Source organism: Labrus mixtus, chromosome 11 (assembly GCF_963584025.1).
Source record: "Labrus mixtus chromosome 11, fLabMix1.1, whole genome shotgun sequence".
NCBI lineage: Eukaryota > Metazoa > Chordata > Actinopteri > Labriformes > Labridae > Labrus > Labrus mixtus.
Window position 1 is genome coordinate 7,594,464 of NC_083622.1, and position 23,175 is coordinate 7,617,638.

General features: G+C 47.6%; 1 protein-coding gene across 3 annotated transcripts in view; it reads left to right on the forward strand.

Moving 5' to 3' along the window:
- sema6e (sema domain, transmembrane domain (TM), and cytoplasmic domain, (semaphorin) 6E) overlaps positions 1–23,175 on the forward strand; it is a 175,666-nt gene that overhangs the window by 36,201 nt on the left and 116,290 nt on the right. Inside the window, exon 1 of one of the 3 annotated variants that reach the window (XM_061049779.1) lies at positions 20,440–20,551. The exons of the other annotated variants lie outside the window; for them this stretch is intronic. The gene's annotated coding sequence lies outside the window, so the exon portion shown is untranslated. Of the gene's footprint in view, positions 1–20,439; positions 20,552–23,175 lie in introns of those variants that run through there. 3 annotated transcript variants of the gene reach the window in all.

Sequence of the window (23,175 nt, forward strand, 5' to 3'; positions counted from 1 at the left end):
CGTCACCCGTCTGTTCCTGCAGGGGGCGCTGGAGTCCCATCGATGGCGGTCTCCGTGCTGGAAATGCTGTCTCAGCTTAACTTTCAGTCAACCTAACGACAGGCTGAGAGGCTGAGGCGGGTTTTAAGCCTCCTGACGGCAGGTACAAACAAAAAAACATCAAATAACAAAACAAAAAAATCTGTTTGTTTGAGGCAGCAATTCCGACATGGCGACCGCCATCCTTGGGCTTTAAAAACTCCGCTGCAGAAACCGAGAACACGTCCATGTTTTATAGGGTCTATTGTTTTGGTGCTTCTCATTCCTCTGGGCCTTATTACACCGTAACCTCATGAATTAAGCATGATTTTATTTCCACCCAAAGGTCATGCTCATGTTTAATTCATCAGCAGTGAAGTTATCTTTTTAAGACAACAAACTTTATTGGCACTTTGTCTCGTTTGACTGTGAGGCGGGAGCATGTAAACCTCCAGCATCGGAGTTTGTTGTGTTTTTATGAGCGTGAGCAGTGGGAGGATTATCCTTCCTGAAGTCAAAAAACAGTATTTTCTCAGTTTCCCCGCACATGCTCAGCTCTGCGCTCCGACTGATACAGAGTCAGGCCGGGCCAGCATCGTCTCAAAGGCAAAAACCTGAACAGACAAGCAGCTCTCTTGCTCTGTGGACGAATGAAGCCATCCATGCGCCAAGTTCAACAAGTCAGACGCTCCTTCCCTTCAGCCTTTTCTTTCTGCATGCTGGTCTACCTCACTCCCCCCCCCCCCCCCCCCCCCCCCCCACCCCTGCTACTGCACTCATCCTCTCCCTTTTCAAATGCTAATGGCGCTGAACCATGCTGATGCTGTTCCGTTAAAGTGAACTTTCTCCTCGTAGAAAAATAACTTTATGGATGGTCATGCAGAGTTGTTAAGGTTCGCCTCAGCAGGCTCTGACGATCTTTCCTTGTGGCCGAATCATTTTTGGGGCCAGAGTGTCAGCAGCTAACCGCAGCTCACGGCGGCTCTCTGACTTTTGTTGTCATGCATAATGGAAGAAAACCCTGTTTCAGCGCAACCCCCCCCCCCCTCTCTGCGCTGGCCTCCCACTCTTTGCCCCCAAAAAATACAATCTCCATTGATGATCCATGGGAGATGGACTGTCCAAAACTCTTACAAAGTTATCAGATGAAATTTGCCGCTACAGCAACATAAACAAACCCCCCCCCCCCACCACCACCACCCCCACCCCACCCGCTCTCGTCAACGCTCATTTATCCCGAGAACAGACGATGACGATCAAAGGGCGAGCTGCAGAGAGTCAGCTCTCCTGACGTTGTGTTTGGTTTGTGGGAGACGAGCACACGATCACACACAAACCACAGAGAGACGATTGTTTCCTGTTTCCTCTCTCGTTTATTCCACGAGCGTCGACTGTCAGAACACCTGCCAGACAGTAAACAGGTGATAATTCTCCACGCTCAGTTCAAACAGATGCGGCACTAAATAAAAACTGACAGATTTGTTCAACTGATTGCACACAACACAGGAAAGTAAGTAAATGCTTCAGGATGCCACTGAATTAAAAAAACTCCATTTAGACACCAGAAATTATTGATCGCGTTTGTTTGCATGATTATTTTTTCTCTCAAACAGAGACTGGGAGATTACATTTCATAAACACCTTTGAATGCTTTGAACATGAAATAATGAGCTTCAGTATCTTCTGTTTGCGTGAAAACACAGAAGAAGACGGTGAGAATTTGACCTCAGCCTACAGCTCATTATTGCATATTTTTAAAGGTGACATATCCTCCTCTTCTTCAGTGTAAATAAGTCTCAGAGCTCCTCAAAACATGTGTGTGAAGTTTCTTGTTCTAAATCCACTCTGATCCTGTATTTGATCATGCCTATAAACCCCTCTATTTCAGCCCTGCTCAGAACAGGCTGTTTCTGTGTCTGTACCTTTAAATATGTAAATGAGCTGTGTCTGACCACGCCCCCTCTCTGGAAGGGCTCGGGTGTCTCGGTGCTTTCTCGCTCCATGTCCTGTTGTTTACGGTGAGAAGGCAGACTCAGAGGGCAGAACAAACACCTAGCTGTGGGAGTGTCACCCACCTGGGGGAGGGGTTACTGCCCTTTGTGATGTCATGAAGGGAAAATCTCCAAACGGCCTGATTGAGCACACATTTTCTAAAAAGTACAGCAGGAAAAAGACGGAAAGGATGGACTTTTCTCATCATTGGGGGGTTTGTAGGCAGACTAAGGACATTCAGGTTGAAGGTGAAAAGTCGTTGTAGCTTTTATTGACATACAAACTAGAGCTACTGATTTCTTGTGTCTGCTTGTTGTTGACATTGATCACTTTCAGGTGATGAAGATTTCTCGATGAGCCTCTTTTGGTCTCTGGAGTTAACTCTTGTAATATTGGAGAACACATAAGACTGATTCATTTATTCTGTGCTCTGTGTTTATTAGAATATTTAAATGTTTCAGAAGTACAACAATAAAACACTCGTCACATCAGCTGAGTCAGCAAACAGATCGGATGTCTCCGTCTTGTAAACACTGATGTCACAAACAACCAGACCAGTTTATGAAGGCGTCGCCGCGACTCTGTTAACCTTAACATAAAGAGCTTGTGCTCTTTTGTTGTCGAAGGATAAATGACACGTTTAGGCATGTGTTGCACCAACTGTTTACCATCGAGGACAGTTGATCAGTTAATCCCTCTTCAAATTATTGCTCAGCCAAAACTTTTAAAGGGCTGAACTCAAGCAGCTCTAAAACGCCTCCTCACTGACCTACTTGTTCTCGGGGGTGTGAGAGAGGTTAAGACAGCCGAGAGTTCATGCAGAGGAGATGCAAAGTACAACAATCCAGCACTTATTCCTGGAAATAACGGCCAACAAATTGGGTACAAGAGGACAAGCCAGACTCGATGACCATCTGGCCCCCCTCGGTGTCACTGACCCCGACTGATGATGGCTGTCAAAATGTCCTTATAAATAACTCCGCTCTCCACTGCCAGACTCCTTCACTCGGCGTCAGATCTGGGAAGAAAAAACACAGGGGGGGGGGTTGTAAACATCGGGTTGTGTGCTTGATTACAGTTGCATATTTGTGTTGAGTGTGTGGAATGCGCTGGGCTGATTGGGCGGCGATTTTGTGCAAACTGTTGAGGGATGCAGTGAACCTAGTGTGGAGAGCCGTCGACTGCCAAGTTGTGGAGCGTACGCTCTGTGTTTAAAGGCGGGACTAAAACGCTCTGCACATTTACTCATCTCTACTCGAGGCCTTTTTCGCTGCACCAAAACAGGAAACGAGCGCCGACACAGTTTGACACCTCTCTGAAATGATCCCCTCTCTCGCTCCCCGGTCCTCTTCATTACTCTCTAACAAGCCTCTCCAGTTGAGAGCGTTGAGCATTGTGGTAATTTGAGGCATTGCTCAGTAATTAAAGCGCAGGGGTTAAGCTTCACTAGCTTGCCTCTGAGCTGTTTATCTTTCACCTTCCCTGCGTGAAGGTACGACAGCGTGGCGTTCATCCTGAGGGCGCTGGGGCTGCTGCAACCGGCCGTCATCGCCGCTGCATTTCATCACAGATCGCTCCGGGTGGCTGTCGGAAAACCTTGCAGCTGTACATACGCACCGAGCCCGATTACCTTTATTCTTCATTTTCACTTTTTGATTAGTGGTGAATGAATAAATAACGCAGGATCAGTCAGCAGGAACGTAGCCAGCAGGGACGCTGCAGGACCTCATAATGGAGTCGTTTTAAGTGAGAGGGCGGGTTGCTTTGTTTTTGAAGGTTTTTGTCAGAAAACATTCCCACACACGGTCCCGCCAGATTTGGCTCTTAATTGAATGTTGCCTTCAAGCAAAAATGTTCATAATTCATGAGTGCATGGTGACGGGAGAGGAAGAAATCCTGTCTCCAGAGCGGCTGTTGTGAGTTTTCTGTTTGTTCTCTTCTTCGTTCTCTTCCCCGTTTAAATCTGTTCCTGTGTATCCCTCCTTCTTCCCTTTTGTTCTCCTCTCCTCTCCTGTCATCACTGTGGCAAAAAAAAAAAAAAAGAGATTCACAAGCCCCTGAAACACTAAATTGACTTCTCATTGACACAAGCTGTAATTGGCTTTTAATCACCGTTTTACATCATGTTTTGATATTCAAATGAGCGCTGTCAGCTCGGAGGAAGGAGCCTCCTCGGAGCCTCGCTGTCACTCACTGGGGCTGCAGGGAAACTTCAGCAAAGCTGTGTTGGTGCACGGGGACGCCTCTGCAGAGCCCCAAATGTTAAGACTGATTGACACTGAGCGAGAGACACTGAGGCTGGCAGGGGCGTCTTTGTCTCAGCCGACACTGATGAGATGTTCACAGACTTGGCTCAAGGTGAGTCAAGTTCATTTCGTCCCCCGCCCGTTTGAGCTGGATTCAACGATGAGGGAAACTTTGACAGAAACTTCAAATACAAGCCTTGGATTGTTGTGATATTGAGGAATGAAGAGATACACTTTTTCATATTTTGGTTGAAATTGTCTTTCGGTCCTGGACTGGTTGAAGATCTTGAAGACATTTCACCTCTCCTCCAAAAGGCTTCTTTAGTTCTAAACTTTCTGGTGGACGGAGCTGGAAATGTAAGCCTCTGTGGATGATTAGCATGCTAATGATCAGGGATGACTCACATCGGAGTCGTTAGAAAGTTTAGAACTAGAGGAGGAGAGGTGAAACGTCTTCAAGCTCTTCAACCGGTCCAGTTGACTTTGGAACAAGCCTCGAATTGACCATGACCAGGATGACTGAGAACCTGCATCTTTAGGTCCTGACAGAAATGAATAGCTCATGTTCTCTGAAAAAGGAACAAAGAAAATCCGTCACCTGTATCAGTTTGTAAGCCTGTAAAAACTTCAACCAATGTCTGCCACGAGGTACCAATCTGATGAACCAATCACACGCCTCCCTGTCTCCCTGCTCGCTCTCTACCTCTTGCGTGCACTAACGCACACTCAAAGAGCGTCACCGATGACGGAGTTTATACTGTGAGTTTACTTGAATGAGACATGAGATGACGTAGTTTCTACACAATGCAAGAGATGAGCTGAGTCCACTTCTGAAGCAACGGCGCTCGTGCATGTAAGTGAGGGGGCGTGGCTTTAGAGCGAGCATTCACTGAGGGACTGCTACTTTCAAAATCATGCTAGTTTTTCGATTATTTCCAATTCTGCTTTTAACAAGTTAATTGTGAACCTGATGAAAAAAATAAGTAAACGTTCAGCTGTAAGAGGTTGAGAACTAAACCAGTCTGAGGTCTGAAGGATCAGGAGGGGGGAGGAGGATCTGTCCTGGTGTAGGAACGCCTCTTGTTGTTCGGGTTAAATTGCGTCCAACCGTATCGTTTCTCTGCTGATGGGGGAAAAAATGCACACAAGTTTATTTAAATCAATACGTTCCACTTATAAACAAACTGTGAATTTGGCGTGCGTCCACATCAGGCATGAAGATGTGCACCGAGAGCGCCGGTCGATATGTCAGGGTCAGTGTCCCGCCCCCGCTCGCTGCTCTAAAGCAGCAGTTCCCACGCTCTGTGCTGCGGATGGTTGAAAGCGGAGAGTCCTGTAGACTCGGCACTCGCTTGACAGATACAAACTTTTTTTTTTTTTCCCTTCCACCTTCTTTGTTCCCGTGGTGAACACGGCAGGAGAACCTGGGCGCCGCTGTAAGATGTCCGTAAGCCGCTCGACTCCACGATGCCCTGTTGTTGTTTGTGCTGTGCTCGGATTGCAAACACGTCCAATCCCCTTGACAGTTCCAAGCTCTGCAGCTCTGCAGCCTTTTCTCACATTAGACAGAGCGCCACGGGAGACAAGGATTAGCATGCATGAGTATTTCTTCACTTTCTGTCTCTCTTTCTACTTTTTTTTATCCCCCCCTCCCCCCTCCCCCCCTCTGTCACCTTCTGTCACTGTCTCTCTGTTACTTTCTCTCATTTTGTCCTTTTTTTTTACACGCCTCTGTTTACTCTCTCTCCCTCTTCTGCGGTGGCTGAATGATGTTGAGTGACGTTCGGCAACTCTTCAGCCGCCGGGGGAAGCTTTGGGAGAGCGCCCGTTCTTTTTAGAGCGTCCGCGATGCTCCCCAACAAATCATGACACTGAGATGGAACGTAAGCTGGCAGCCGGCGTGTAAACCATTCAACTCCCCGGACCTGAGACAGGTTTTTTTTTTTTTTCTCTCTTTTTTTCTTTGCTCCATAAGACTCATCCCCCACTCTTTTCATCCAGGAGGGAGAATAAAACATTCCTGTTTTTACTCCTGTGAGGAGGAGGAGGAGGAGGAAGAGGGAGAGGAGGAGGAGAATCAACCTGAAGGCTTTCTGAGTTATTGCTCCTACTACTCCCCGTCCACCCTCCTCCATACCTGTCTGACTTTTAAATAAGTCATTTAATTAAAGACATGTAAACTCGTTTTTTTTTTTTTTTTTTTTTACATCCTGGAAGGATTGTGCCCCCACATAGATGATTAAAACTCGACTCCTTTAGTTTCCATATTACCTGTCATGAGCAGCACCGCCCTGAACCCCGGCTTTAAAACCACGCTCCTCTTCTCACCGCAGCGGAAAAGATTCATTTTCCAACCGGCTTGCTCTGCGTGATTAATTCTGCTTGAATTGTGAGGGAGGCAATTATTATTTCAAGTAATTTTAGGTATTGCTGAATATTCAATGGTTACCCTGGGCCATGTTTGAGACACTGAATCGGCTATAAATCATGAAAAATAGAAAGTCTGAAACAAGCTCAGCCTGAAACAACACACTCTTTAATATTGATCTCACTTTGAGCAGAGTGAGGGGTTTTATTTGGATTGAATGTAAACCAGTAGTTATGTAACAACCAGATCTGATTCTGCATCCAGTGTTGTCAAACGTCCATCCTAGGTACTCGAGTTCTCGCTGCTGACGTCATTATTTGAGTAACCTTTCACTGCTCGGGTTCCAGTTCAGGCTACGATCGCTCAACCCAGTCAGCGTTTCATGTGTAACTGAGCCTGACTTTGTATTAAAGTTGATGGTCACAACAGAGTTAGAGATTTGCCAGCCAGGTTTTGTGGGCGGCTGTGGTCGTCTCTCAACCGGAAGGTCGGGGGTTCGATCCCCAGCTCCTGCAGCCACATGTCCGATGTGTCCTTGTGCAAGACACTTATCCGCAAGTTCCTCCTGCTGCTTCATCGTCGGTGGCGTTTGAATGTGTATTAATGGGTGAGCTAATGCGGATGGAGACTCTTTACACAAAGAAGGTGTGACCTGTGAAAGTCTAGAAAAACTGCTTTACAAGCTCAGGTCTTTTGTCCAACATATCTGTTCTGGCTCTTTTAGCATCTAGGACCAATTTCTGCTCGTCAACACTCTCCTAACTGTGTACAATGACTCTGTTACATGAACTCACGGTTGAGCAAATCACACATTAGGCTTCAGCTGGTCTCCTGTCCGACCCTTTATTACTGACGCTCCATTATGTGAGCGTGTGCGCCCGTCTGCTGCTGCTGCTGCTGTGGAACCAGGCTCATAACAAGGCCTGCCATTTAAAAGGCCACAGTTATCTCACTGTGTCGCGTCTCATTACAAACCAGTGCCAACATTTGTTTACAGCCCTCGTCTGCCCCCCCCCCCCCCCCCCCCTCCTCCCCCCTCCCCCCCCCCCCAAGACTTCTTAGCGTCGAGTCTAAGACGCCGTCATCAAAGAAAAGGCAGCTGAATATTTCTGAGTGCTCTTAAAGTCGACCCCCCTACATCCTCCCTGCCCTCTCTCTGCTGTGTGTGGTTTTTTTGTTTTTTTTAATAGTAAGATCAATCTTGTTTCTGCACAATTGCACAGATTGTAATCTACTGCGGCTAAAAAAAGGAAAAAAACCTGAAATAGAGCCATTCATCACAGAGTAAACAGCGTAACAGAAGGGCAGAGAGAAGACGCTCGGGGGGGGGGGGGGTGGAAAGAGAGCAGAAATGAAATTGCTGCTAAAAGGCAAACAAAGCAGAGGAGTCACCGAAAGCCTCCGCTGCTGCCCCCCACCCGCCGCCCTCCTCACGATGATGTGACATTTAAGAAGGAGGTGTCTTGTCTTCGCAGGCCTAATTAACATTCCACAACACGCCAGCTGGGGATGGACACCCTGCCAGCGCCGGTCTCCTTCCCCCCCCCCCCCTCAGTCCCGTTTGTTGGTGAAGTTCTTTTTACTCCCTTTTTGAAAGCTAACCGGCTCAGTCACTGTCCCCCCCCCCCCCCCCCCTCCCGCCTCCGAGGTCTTTATTGTGCCACCATGCACACGGGTCTCTGCCAGTGTCCTCTCGAAATGTTCCACTGTGGCCAGTCTATTTGCCATTGCCAGAGGTGTCAGGCAGTGGTAACCATGGCGACTGTGTTAGGTCCAGAGTCGTCGGGAGGTGTGGAAACCCCTCGGGGGGGGGGGGGCGCCGCACAGATCTAACTACATGAATCAGTTGTGCTCTGTGCTCTCTCTCTCTCTTTGGCCAGGTCGGTTACAGCCCCGTGACCAATGTCAAAGAAATGTTTCACAGGCTCACAACCTAATCTCAGGGACTGCAATGCATGCTGGGAAATGATTCCTATTCAAAAAAAAAAAAAAACCGTGCCTATTCAATGCGGGCGGCATCTTTTCCCTGAATGGACATTGTCACAGAGTTTCATCGTACGGCACTTCTCCGAGAGGTGTGGGATTGTGCAGGTGGTCGTGACATCTCTCTGGAAAGTGTTGATGAAGTTTGACGGGTCGTCCAACTCATTCTAAGTTTTCTTTCGCCACAGTGAAATTCAAGCCTCAGACTGCTGCTGGTGCATCCGAGGACAAGCGCACCAACGAATTCACCTCAGGAAAAAGACAGCGTTGCGGTCCGGAGCAGGAAGTTTAGAAACCTCTTCTGAGCAGGCTGCAGGTCGTCTGGCTTGAGGCTAAAGACGAGAGGAATCTGACGTTTAATCCTTACCTTCTGCTAATTTATAGACATGCAGACAACCACATTTAATTCATTTGAAACAAACGAGGCCAGATGTACGCCGGGAAATGTTATCTGGATCAACACGGTCTGGTCCGGTGGCTGAGAAGTGCAAAACGAGATAATAAAGTTTGAAACACTTTCAAAAAAGTTTAAGAAGCATTTTACATTTTGGAAAACTAATTGATGAAACGTGAAACACTTTTTACGATCACTGAGACGGATCAACAAGTGGCAGATCACTTTTACTCGTCCCAAAATGAATTATTAAACGGCAGAATCTCGCCGGAGAGCGAATCTACCAAATGCCGGAAGTGACCTGAAGGGACTAAGTGAGTGAGGTCATTCAATTTGTTATGGAGGGAAGACGCTGTGAGATGTGTTCCACAGAGTTTATGGTGAGCGGATGATGTTCTGTGGAACCCGCGTGAGCCATTTAATGTGATTTTACTTTCATGTGGACTGTCTTTTGAAGGTCAGGGACAAGATGGATGGACTGAGGGCCCCTTCCAGACCTCTCGTCTTCTCCATGTTCTGACACTTTGGTCATTCGTCTCAGTGCTCGTTAAAGGTGTTTTGCATCTAAAATAAATCAATAATCCCAATAAACTGAAAATAACATTACTGTGAGCGAACGTCACGTTTAGCCTGTAGCTTCCTCAGGTTGGTTTTATTTTTTCACGGTAATGTTCCTGCAACCGTGCTCACCTGAGACATGTCGGCTGTGCCCTGTTGGCCATTAAGATTATTTTCTGAAATGTTCATTTGTTTTTGTCCCTGGTGAATGTGTTTCCAGATTTGTAATGTTAGTGTTCGCTTCTCAGCCAACGTCGTCTCGGGCCCTGAATGTTTTTCAGTGGAGCCTTTTTTTCCTTTTTTCATGGTTTGTACGGATAACTCGCGATGGCTGGTGCTCTTTATCTTCGATCGATACCAGAACAGATCTGGTATATATCGAGTCGACATAGCTGGTAAAACAATTTTCTCTTCCAAACAGATGTGTTTACTATTCATTCAAGTTTCTCACCAGAACATACACTTTCTTTTTCACTCCACACTCGAGGAACTGCAGGGTTTTTTTTGCACTGGCTTCATTTTTTCATGACCGGAGGTTGCCAGTTAATCCAGAAGACTTTTGGTTGCATAAGACAGTTGGAATAATTTGTCCGTCTTTTTATGCAGCCGGCAAACCCTTCAGCTGCAGCAGTGATCTCTGAACCTATACCGAATGATGCAGCATGACTCACAACACCAGAATGGATTCAGAAATCTCCGAAATAACCCGAAGTACAGCCTCCCCGCCGGTCACTTAATGTGTGGATGTGCTGTATTGTGATTTATTCATCACCTCAGCGTTTGGCTGCTTATCAGCAGCGCAGGGGCGAGTATCGAGCTCACGGAGATGACAGAACTGCGGGGCCTGCTGTGCCGGGGCTGAATCTCTGAGCCGGGAACAATGGATGATGAAAATGAGAATGTCAGCGTGGGGTTGGGGTTGAGGGGGGGGGGGGTGTCACTCGTGTGAAAGAGAGATGCCACACAGAGCCGGGGCTGAAAGTGGGACAGCTCTCAGAAGGACAACACTGAGATGAGGGGCAAAGATAACCAAATAGCCTTTATTTCTAGAAGTCAGATCTTTCAAAGTCTGATTCAGCAGTCCTCTCTATCTCAGGCTTCAGGCCGCGTCGGGCTGATAAATAATAAGCTGATGGTTCGGGTTTGATGTCTGAGGCCACCCTCCATCTCTGTCAGTTTAAATGAAACTCCCATTCAGGTTGTATGCCTTTGTGCTTTGGCACCTCTCGCTGTAGCTGGAGTTTTCTCCCACTGGTAGTAAATCCCAGTGACATTTCATCGTCTTTGATATCCTTGATTGTGTACTCCACCTCAGCAAATACACAGCCTGTGAGTCTCTCTGTGGACCGTCTCCACTGATCAATTCCTCAGCCCATCTGTCTGCCAAGCTTATTCACAGAGCGGCGCAGTAGGAGAGAGCAACCCTCGCCGCAGGAGTCTTCATTAAACCGATCCTCCCTCCTCCTCCTCTTCCTCCTCCTCCTCCTCCTCCTCCTCCTCCTCTTCGAGCTCTCCCCGGGCCTGGGCAAAGTTAATGAGAAGATTCGATCAGCTGAAACCCCCTACTGCACCTTTCTCATCTCTGTCCTCTGTCCCGGCCGTTGTCCTCCTCCCACATCAGCGTTCAGACTCGTTGCCTTGGTTGATCAGGGGGCAGTCAGCCCTGACCTGTACTCCCACTCCAAAACCCCCAGCAGCCTTTAGACCACTTTATGGATTCAGCCATCAGGTCCTCATAAGGCTATATACCTGACGTCTAGTGTATGAGGAGTGTGTAGTGGTTTGACTGAGTGTTTTGTGGTTCCAGCCAGCTTATCGCACAACACTTTTTTAATTTGAAGTTTTCTATGAGTCCGCCTCCCGAAGAGGTAACCAGCTCTGTCACAGGCAATGTGCCCCCTGCTGTTCAACACAATATCCACAAACTGTTGTAGTGGAAAAATACTATCTGTCTGTTGCCTTCGTTTGACCTAGAAACTGTTTCTCTGTATGGCCTTGGTCTGTATCTCCAACAGGGACACTCCTCAGGATCTGGGTGCAGCATGACCTTAGATCAGTGCCCTCCTGACAAAGGAGTTTCTGTTGGTGTTCCTCCGTACCAGGTGCCTTTATAGAAAGAAGCTTGCATCGATAAATCACCAGGCAAACTAGCAGAAGGCGTAGTCACTAGGGCAAGCTGAAACCAATGACGATGTATCACTCATGTATATGTAATATACCTACACCCCGGGAATCTTTGATGTTACTTTTGTAGCTGATTACCCCTTTTGCAAAATAACTTTTTACTATATGCAATAAAATACACAAAGACAAAAGACTTGAGATCTTTCATTACCAACAGAAAAATCCACAACACTGTTTCCATACAAATATCCTTAAATGAACAGACGGGTTGAGAAGCTCTGCAGGGCAGTATCTCTCGTAAAGGGCCACGGACGCTGCTGCTCATATGCTGTCGCTCTACTTCCATCCGCCATCTTGCCTCAGCGCGCCTCCATTTTTGATTCGTCCTCAGGGCATGATGCGGGGGCGGGGGGGGGGAGCCTGTCGGTTCATTCTGTGATGTTAGGGGCACGAACTAAATGCATGACGAATGGTCAACAATATCTGTGGCTGTTTTCCACACGTGACAATATATCGTTTTTCTTAAAAATAAAGTAAATACTACACATTTTCTGTTGGTGAGGATGGTCTTTGTTTCGTTTTCTCAAAGAAAAATGTAACCAGCCACATTTTAAACATGATCCCCCAAATGCTTGAATCCAATTGGTATTTGGTTTTTGGAGTTCTTTTTGTTATTTGAAGGTTTAAAAGTGGGAATGATTGATTCCTACTTTGAGTAAATGTCCTGTGTTTTATGTGAACTCTGCTGCAGAGGGATTTTTATCACCTTGAAATAGATGACTAGATAATAGTAGTCGGCATAAAGATGGTTTCATTCAAAGGTACTGAAAAGTCGTTAAAGACTTGTGCATCTTCATCCCAGCAGCCTCTGCAGGAGTATAGAAACCCCCGTCACAGCAGATCCCCGTGTATGTAGACTCTCTCTCTCTCTCTCTCTCTACCTGCTGCGCTGTTCTGCGTGTGCGAGTCGAGGGGCGTGATCGTGCGGCTCAGTCGTTCTGCCAGAGAAATGGATTTGCAGTGATGGATGGCATCAGTGGCGGCGCTGTACAGGTCTCAGCCTGTTGCCGAATCACGGCCTTAAACTCATTTTGTGGGCACAGCGGAGCCGTTGTGCTTTGTGTGCCCGAGCTCTGGACCTGGCTCATCTAACCGCCCTGCTGAAGCTTGCATGCCAATTACCCCCAGAAAGGCTGCCAAGAGGAGCCGGCAGAGCAGGAAAATAAAGAAGTATTTGCTCACTTGCTGAGGCACACATTCTGCTGTAGTGTCCTTGTTACTCAGCGGCAGAGGTAGCATGGGCGCTGCGCTGCGTAGTGTCCTACGGATGACCCCTGAGTTAATGTGATTATACTTGTCAGGGTAATTTTGCTTCCCTGTAAAGACTGTTGGCATAAGTGTACTTCTAATAGCAGCAATTTCTGCTTGATCCGCCACATCTCTGACATCTTAACCTCTTCTTGTGTTTTATAAGTAGTGTGTAGGCTTCAGATCTGTCTTCAAACTATCCGGCTCGCTGCACAAAGTACCCGCTACGTGCGCCGCAAAGCAATGGAAGGAATGTCAAATAGTATTTCAAGGAGTAGAATTAATTTCACTTTAGACGTTCTCTCATCACCCCTCTCTCTCTCTCTCTCTCTCTCTCTCTCTTTTATAAAACTTCACATACAAAGCCCATGAGAATATTTAAATTCGCACAAATTCAGGCGGCAACTAAAACCTCACGATCACTCAAATGAGCTTGTTCTGCAAGTTCCCATGACCGTTGCACATTGCATCAGAAATAATCAATCAAACACTGAAAAAAAACAAGCATTTTGAAAAAGATGTTTGCTGCCTCCTTCTTGCAAACAGAACCGGCAAAGAAGCAGGAGTTTAAAATTTTGCACAACCTGTAGTAAGCCTGTCATCCTTTTCACTGCAACACAATCAAATAAATGAAGTGCAAAGTGTTTTTATTTTGAGTTCTCAAAGCTGAAGCCAGCGAGAAACTGACGCTGGCTGCAGACAGATGGACAGGACGAACATCTGAGCTCTGAGAAATCTTCATTAAAATGAGTTCTGTTCATCGAGGAGCAGGAAGAGGAAGTAAAGTGAGGGTGGAGGCACTTCCTGGAGAAGTTGGTGAACTTACAAGTTGGGGCATTGGAGGGATGTAACCGAGTCATGACGGACAGGGTTTTGGTTTTAACCGGACTCTTTATGGGCCAGTAATGGGGGGGGTATAGCTCCACCAGCAGGGAAAGACATAAATGATCAGGAGGTCTGACTGCTTTGGGATGTCGCTCTTTGGACAAGTCTGAAGTCGTGGTTAGAAGTTTCTGTGGATTAAGAACAGTTTGAACACACCTTGTACACACCCAGCTCTTACTCCACATTCATCACCTTCCTCTGTTTTCTTTTACGCATTGAACCTCTTTCTTTCTTTTCGGCTTTCAGACAAACGTTTTTTGCTATCGATGATGCACGGCTGCAGCCTCCAAGCATGCACGTCCTAACTTGGAGAGGATGCGTGTTCAGTGTGCTTTAATTCCATTTAACCGGCCTAATGGAGCTGTGACTGCAGCTCGTCTTAACCGTGAATGCACACTTATTCTTAAAACGTCTCTTAAGGACACGACAGGCTGTCCTCCTGACGCGGGACCATTTAGTAAAGTCCTCCAAACATTAAACTGACACTATTGTCCTACTCGTTCACCTGCAGCCCCCTCCAGAGAATCCCCAGTGACCTCATCTCTCCTCCTCCCACCACCCCCCTGTAGAATCAGACGCAGGGATTCACGGCAGCAGAGTGTGACCTCGGCTCCGTTTGGGTGTGTAATGCATTAAGATGAATGCAGCGATCCCTCTGTCAGATGATGAATTGCAGGTTCCAGGGGGAGGCTCTCTGCTATGTAAAAGAGGCCACCCCGCAGACGTGGCACTTTCATCAATCAGGAGGCGGAGCGCTGTAACGTTGTTACCCCCGCAGAAGGAGGCGGCCGATGTTTATATGCAGCAGAGACTTTTCTATTTAAGCTGTTTGGATAAAACTCTCCCCGTCTCTGTGGAGCAAGAGACGCGACGTGAGAGAGCATTAATGAAACACGGAGGCGGATCAAGTCCTTGTTTTGGGCTTCATTCAGAGTTATCCCACTGTGTAATCAGTTGTCTTCACACAGGTAGAAAGTTGCCATATGCCCCTACAATTTCCTTGTTTCGCTCAGACTGCAATATCAAGGTCTCAATTAAAGTGACGCGAGGGATCGCACGTTCACACTCCCCCCCCCCCCCCCCCTCGCTGACGGCGAGCCCGGCGCCGCTCGCTCAACACTTCAGCAGCCCGGGAGATGATTCCGGGCACTGGGTGGCAGCGCCCCCCGGTGGAATACCCGCTGGTTTTCGCGGCACAGTTGGCCGGATCCAGTGAGATTAGAGCCGTGAGGTTCATGAGACAAACGGGTGAGCGCCGCTGGTTTGGTTTTCCAGGTTCCAGGTGGAGGAAGCGCACGGGGACCGAGACACTCTTCTCTCTTTGGTTTTGTTTCCTCTTCTGGTCGGTGCGTTCTTCAGACTACTACTCTGTATACACCAACGTCAATTCCCTTCCATGAGGATCAATGTTTCGAAAATGAAGAGATTAATTAAAACTCTTGGACTCTTGAGTATGGCCCGGTGATGTCTCCCTGTTCTAAAGTCATTTCATTAGGCCTGATGTTGAAACTCTGCCAACGGAGAGTCTCCAGTGCCAAGTATTGAAAGTCCAGTCACTCTGCATTAGTCGGCCTTATTCTTTGTTCATACATTACTAATATCAGAGAAGTCAAAGCAAGGCCACTTAGGAGGAGTACTTTAAGAGTTACTCCCTGTTCATGTAGGGCTATTATTCTGAGGAATGAAAAGACCTCTAAAGATGTAGCTCTCTCATAGAAACACACACAAACCTTCACTCTGCGGCCTGAACCTTCTTCTAACGTCCAGGATCCGGTCACTCTGCTGCTTTTTCTGCGTGCTGCTGCTGCTGCTGTGTTTCCAGAACCTTTCCATATCTGCACGTCTTGCGTCGCCCTGTCTCTCTCGCTTCCTGTTGCTGCTACCCTCTCATCCTCTCTGCGTGCGGTCGTTGAGTCGTGGCAGCGGTGGCGGCGGCGGGAGGTGTGGCGTAACCCCCCCCCCCCCCCCCCCCCCCCCCCGGCTGTTTTGGCAGATAAGCCTCAGCCTGCCCTCCTGCTCTCTCCCCCGCTGCTCGTCAGCCGGATAGGACACCGCGCTGTCACGGGCTTTTCCTTTGGCAGCATGAAGGTTGCCACCTCGATGGAGCCGCCGCAGAAAAAGCGCCTCAGCACCTTTTCAATTCTGAATCCGTGAAATAAGAGAGAGAGAGCGTCGGAATCTTCTAGAAACAAACGGGGGAATGTAAACGTCTCCCAGGAGTTCAACCACTAAGGGGTGAAACTGCTCCACGTGTCAGACTGTGAGATGATGGAGCTCTTTTATTGACTCTTCAGACTTCAGAAAGGCTTTTTTATTGAGGAAATGAAAAGAAAACTGATGATTGAGTGATTTCAATTCTTAGTCTCAGTTTTTATATTTTTTTTACGTTTTTATCAGCTGATTTCAACGACGTAAATACACAGATAAAAAAGTTTTAACTTTTGTTTTTGCTTCATTTAAAAAAATGACTCTGACATAAATACAATCTGTGACCTTAAGCCGGCTAAGTTAGCACTCATCAGGAACATGGCAGTGAAAAAAATGACGCCATCATGAAACTAAAGCCTTCATTGTTAACAGCGCTGAAGGGGGCGGAGTCTCTGCACTGGACAGGTGTCGGCTGCTGTTGTTCCACTTTTCTAACTCCGGGTGGTGATATGTACGATTTGAAGTGGAGTCGTTTTGAGTCGTTCCAGAAGTTCTTAACTGTCATTTTGTAGATCTTGCATACGGAAATACGTCGGGTCAAGCTTACTCTTGCCTCGAAGATTGTGGAATCCAAAGTTTGCTCAGATGCCCACCATCAGTGGAGCTGAGTGTCTCACATCGTTACAGGTGCTGAGAGCGAGCTGACGTTGACAGACAGAATTGCTGCAGCATCCGGGTACCAAGGAGTGTGGAGAGGGTGCATGAAAGAAAATCCCAGCAGGGGGTTCTCTGAGCTCAAACTGGCAACTAGTGAAACAATTTAGTCAAAAAACAGTGTGTTTAAAAAAAAAATCATTTTCTGATGAATGAATTGATTCTGAATTGTAGAAATCAATTGTGATTCTGGCTTGAATCCATTGCTCCTCACAACCCTACTAACCACACACACACACACACACACACACACACACACACACACACACACACACACACACACACACACACACACACACACACACATCTCTCTGAGTAGCGGCCTGTTGGCTCCAGAAGCAGTTCTACCTGCTTCACTTTTGTGTTTAAAAGTGCAACGTCGGTGATTTTAACACATTTCCCAGCCGGCCTCTCTGAGCTGTGAAAAGCGGGCAGGTTCCATTCTGAATTCAAACTGTGGACCACCACACGAGCTGTTGGGCCCGCAGCCTGCGTCTGCGCACGCCTCTCAGCAGCTCGTGTGTACACGGGGGCCTTTAGTGCTGTGATTCCCCTTTAATTGATTTGTTACTGCGCTAATGACGGCTATAACATCCACTTGTCTGGTTTGATGATCCAATCATGGCGGCTGTCGGGGAACGGCGCTCCCTCCCCCCCCCAGGCGCCCGCTGCACATCCATAACGTGGATCCTGAGCTGTGAGCGTACCAAAAAGGCAGCTGTATGATGGGAGGATTAATCTCAGCGAGCCGAGCAGCCGGAGCTCTATGACTGAGCCTGGAGCCAAAGCTGTGATTGCCTGGTGAAAAGCATCGCGGTAAAGGTCAATAAACAGCGTCCTCGGTTATTGTGCGGCAGATTAAAAAGGAAATTATTTCTTGGAGGAGGCAGAAGTGTTTGTGTTCCTGTGTGTGTGAGTGTGTGTGACCTGTTTCTTTCCGTTGAGGGTTTCTCTTGGCAGCGAGTCTTCCAGCTGACCTGTCAGCGTTAGTCGTTCTGCCGGGCTGTGAAATGACCCTCCACGGGGGGGCTCACCTGGGGCCCCCCACCCCTCTCTCAGCTGTTTGCTTCACACACTGACTTCTCTTCCTTCTCCTACCTCCACTTTCCTCCCCACTTCCTGTTTATATTTCACTCATTGGCGTTTCTAGAGTTTGTTGGGGCCCCAGGCAAGAAATATTTGGGGGCCCTTCAACCAACATTCATCACCATTATGTCTGCCGGTGTCCCAACGCTTACTCCTCTTCCTCTTTTTTTTTTTTCCCTATTTCTGTTTTCTCTCCTATGGACGAATCATTCCTCTTCATTTTTTTTTAGTTGACTTGAATTGACTAACTTTGGTTTTAGAGTGATTTTTGTCACATGGGGCCCCCCTTAGGAACGTTTCCTACTGTCATTGCAAAATGTTCCCGTTTTGGGCCACTGCTGTGGTTTACAGTTTGTGAGCCCTCAGGGGCCCCCTACTGGTCTGTGGGCCCCAAGCAGCGCCTCTGATTCACTCTCTCACATGGTCAGAAGCGCTGAGTGTCTCGTCTTCCTGCAGAGACGTCATGGCTTCCTCCTGTTTGTGAGGCTTCATTAAGAATCTCTTCGTTGATGTTCCAGCTCCTGGTGTCTCATCGACCGTCCACTGAAGATGTTCCAGGGATAGAAACAGGTTTTTTTCGGCTGTGCCTGATGCTGATCTGTTTAGTACAAAGTCTCCTTTATCCTCACTATACTCCCTACACGTCCTATCCTACCTTAGCTTAAGTGTTTCTATTTTTTATCAAAGTTTGGTTCCGGGGAGAAAAAAAAAAAAAGCACCGGCGTACTTTTCCTCTGACGATGAGGAGATGGATGATGGAAAGAGATTGATCCTCATGGCGGGAACATCAGTCAGGCTGACAAATGGCGGCTCCAAACTTGGAAAGCCATTAGCAATCTGAGGCAGGAGTGATGACGGGCCAAGCCCCCCGCACATTTCCATGAGACTCTTTTCCAGAGCGCAGGCCAGTGCCAGGCGGCCGCACGGCGGTGTGTGACCTCATCTCCCCGCTGACCTGCTCTGCTGGCACGCCGCAGGTGGACGCAGGGCAGAGCCACAGTCATGAAGCTACAGAGAAACATGAATATGACAGGCTGTGCTTTTTGTTTAAAGGGGGATTCTGGTGTTATTACACCTGGGCTCAGAGTCTAAATATCGATCATTATTTCACACATGCACCAAACTCCTGAAAACTTCCTGAAATGTTTTTCAGGGTGAGCTGCACGTGTGAACGCAAACAGCTGAATTGTTCCTCCTGACTTTGTCCTGCAGACCCCCCCCCCCCCCCCCCCCCCCTCCCCTCTCCACAGGGAGAACTTCACGCTGTGAGGGAAACGTTCAGGGGCATGCTGTCTTTGATCAGGAGAGCATGTATGAAAACAGCGTGAGCCCGTCAGAGGCAAAAACAAGCACTTTTAATGGACGCACTTTTGACCACCCGTCCCTGAAGGTCACATTGCAGCCTGCCTCCCCCCCTCTCTCTCTCCCCGCTGAAGCACTGCCCTGGAGTTATCCCAGACTGAATTTAGACGTCTAAATATGTATAAAAAGGGATTTCAAAACATAGAAAATTCCCCTTTAAATGCTCTGAGTCATGCAGTTGGCAGAGGGGTTTGGATGTAGGAGGAGAAAATAAGCGCTGTGCTCGGCATTATGTGTTTTTCACCCGGCGCAGTGTGTACAGTTTGTCAACACTGATGTCATGATTCAGGCTGCAAACAGAGTAAAGCAGATGTTCCCTGCAAGAAAGCTCCTAACACGATCATCTGCTGAATTAAAGTGTGGGGGATGTGTGGGAAGTTCAAGTTGCCGCAGCGAGATCTTGAACATTTTCTCCCTTTTTATATAATAATGCAGCTGCTGGACGGACGCCAGCTTTCAGAGAACATTAGGATTCAAATGTTCTCTGCAACGAGGCCGAGCTGCTTTTTTTAAAAAGCGGGCGAGAGGTTAGCCGTCCAACTTTCAGCCGCGAGCTCCTCAGAGACACAAAGTGCTCGGTAGACATCTGCAGAACTGAAGTTCTGAAGGAACGTGTCAGTGTTCAGCTGGGAGAGGGGGGGTGCGGCGGGCGGCGCGGGCGGGCGGGCGGCGGGGCGTGCGGCGGATTGGACATTAGCTCGTCTCAACTGTGTGGCTGAAGACTTCTTCTTCTGTCACTGTGACTGAAGAGAGGGATGTGTTATGAATCACGTTTGTCTGAACAACTTGGATGTTTATGCAGAAGAAAAAAAAAAAAAAGAACCCGGGCCGATGGTGCAACAGAAACGCTGAAGTGCTCGATGTACCTTTTAGGTTTGAATTGCAAAAGGCGACGTTTGTTTGAACATTAAGTCCACAACATAACACGGCTCTTAAAGCGCTCTTGAGTGCGGCCCGTGTTGGTTTGTTGATGTGTTCCGCCGAAGACGAGGACGAAGATTGGCGTCATTTCAGAGCGCGAGTACAGCTAAGTGGTAAACAACACGCTGACTGCTGGAGGGGATGTTTGAGCGTGTCTGTGTGTTTGTGTTGGATTCTAACACTCTCTGTGTTATGCAGCGCTGTGACAGGCAGGTGGGGGAGAGAATGTGACCCTACAGGAAATGTAGTGATGCACATGCAGAGGGATAGCGCGAGGAATGTGACCCGACTCTTCCTCCAAACAAAGAGAGAGAGAGAGAGAGAGAGAGAGAGAGCGAGAGGAGCTTTAATCCCACTATCACCTGAGTATGACATAAGTTTGGACTTTTTTGGACTTTAACCTGCGATTTGACTCAGACGTGGAACGCCATAACGGGTTATCATGTAAGTGACGATCATTCCTTCCTCAGAGTTTCCTCCATGTTTGTATCTGTGTGTGATCTTACTCTTGATTTCACCTTTTGGCATGACCTGAAGACCTAGATTTTAAAGGTAGGGACTTGAGTCTGGAACCGGAGGATTGACGCGTTAGAGGTGTTGAGAAACAGCTATCTTGATATGTGGCGTGGCGATATTATATCGTCTCATGGCCGAGAAAATGGAAGAAATGGAAATGAAATAGTGATCATGAATGAAAGTCTGTCCATCATCATGAATCAGGAGGATTGAGTATGAAGTTAAAGCTCACCTCCTGTTAATAACAGACATCATCTCAGGACACTGTCACTTCGATATCTCTTATTTGAAGATGGAGGATCATGAATATCACAGCAGAAGAACCCTGAAATTAAACAGTCAGAATTTCCTCCACTGAGGCCGTCACTGAGGGTGTGATGTGGACAGAGGGACGAGCTGGCCTCTTTAAGAAGCCCAGAAACTCTGAACTCTTAATGGAGAAGATTTTTTTATGGATTCTTTGTTGACCTTTATCCAACCTGGGCGTCCTCCTGAGATAGGAATCTCCTCCTTGTGATCGAGTCCTGGCCAAAAAACGGAGCGCACATTCATCACATAAACGAGCACAGGCTCTTTAACACTGCAGGAAGAGGAGAGGAGGGGCGGGAGAATAGAGGGGGGGGGGCGGTCTTTTAAAGGAACTAAGCGTGCTCCAAACAGAAATGGAGGAACGCGTAATAGAAATTGGGACTGTATTCGAGCTGCTCCATTCAGCCTTTTGTGCCCTTAATGTGCATTACTTTATTCTGACCTGACTCCAGTCTGACGCCGCCCGCCCGCCTGAGCGCACTTTAAGAGAACTTTTTAAAAAAGTAATCAAATAAAGGATCTATTTCTTTAAAAGGTCGCCTGTCACTGTAAAGCTTTTTAGCTTTAAAGGGGACATATTCTGAAAAATCCACTTTGACAGTACAGTTATTTGTACCGACTCACAAAATGTGAAATAAACCCATTCAGTCCTTTGTTTGTGGTCTGTATAAGTCTTACAACACAGAGAAAAATGCTCCCTTTCAAATGTGCTCTCCTTGTGATGTCACAGTGGGATTCTGGTAAAAAAAATCCCCTCCCCTCCCCTGGTATCTCCGCCCATGGACTCCACCCCCAGACTAGAACAAAACTTTATTCTCTCTACAGAGGAGTGATGTCTACTGGGAAAACTCAGGGGGGGCTCATTGCATTTAAAGAGACACACACACCAAAACGGAGCGTTCTGAGAGAGCTGGTTCATACAGGGTCACAAACCTCCTCTGGTGTTTGATTCATGTTTTATGTTGACCAAAGCACAGCACAGATGTTTCATTTAGACCACAGGGGACTGAAAAGGTGGAGAAGAGGGATAATATGTCCTCTTTAAAGTCATGAGGTCTGAGTCATGTGACTGTGTGTGAACTCTGACTTCCAGTTATCACGTTCTGATTTCTGTTTTCATGGTCTGAGTGTTTCTCATTAGCAGTTTAAGCCCCTCCCCCTCCAGCAGTCTGTAAACTCCGCGTGTCTGCATCGTCCATCTGTGGCGGCGTGTTGGAGGGATTTTAAGACCATATGAAATCTCATCTGCCACCTTGATTCTTTGTTTACCGAAGAGCTCTGCACGCTGAAAAACTGGCAAATGGAAGCTTATGAGCGTGGCTGTCGGGGGGGGGGGGGGGGATACGGGATACGGGATACGGGAGGCGTTGACAAGGCAACGGGAGCTCATTATCTCATCGTCTATGCTGGTCCACGGCGCGCCACTGATGGGTGCCAGAGTTAGAGTTTGAGAGCAGACAGATGGGGGTTGCACCCGACGTTTCGCACAAAAGACGCTCGCGCAGGAATAACACGTCCATGGAAATGACATGTCGTCGCTGTAATCCTGGATTACCTGTCTCCCCCTGCGCCGTGTCCAACATTCCACGTCAGACGAGATAACAAACAGGGGGGCTCAGCCTCCACTGCTGTGACACCGTGTCTCATCCGTGTTGAGGAGATACAGAAAGTGTACCCGCTCGCCCTGCGCTCATCGTCTGCTGACCCGGGTTAGTGCTCGTGTCGAGAGATCTCCTCGACTCAAGATTGTAAACCTGATCTGCTGCAGGTATAAAACGTGCACACATGATCCTCCATGCCGTGTGAACACGATGAGAATTAAATGACTCGCTGTCATGTGTGAATGAGTTAAATGAGATTTTTTATTAAAACAGAATCACAGACATGTTTTCAAATCAAGCACAATTGATGTCGCTGAGTCGGATGTTAAAGCAAACCTTTGAAGAAGTCGGAGATGTTTGGTCGCTCAGGTGAGAACAGGAATCCTTCCTCTCGCTCTCCAAGTCGTCAGATTTGAAAACATCCCGGATGAACGATGGGACTTTAGGAGAAGTCGAGAATGAATTGCATTTTTTTTTTTGCATTTTTTTTGAATTGCATTAAACTGGGCAGTGCTCAGGAAGTGATCTAGCAATGTCCAGGCATGGTCTGAGCCGGGACTTGAACTACTGCCGCCCTGGTGGTCATACTTGAGTTACATTTATAATTTCACTTAGACTTTTTCGGTTCATGCTGATAAAAAA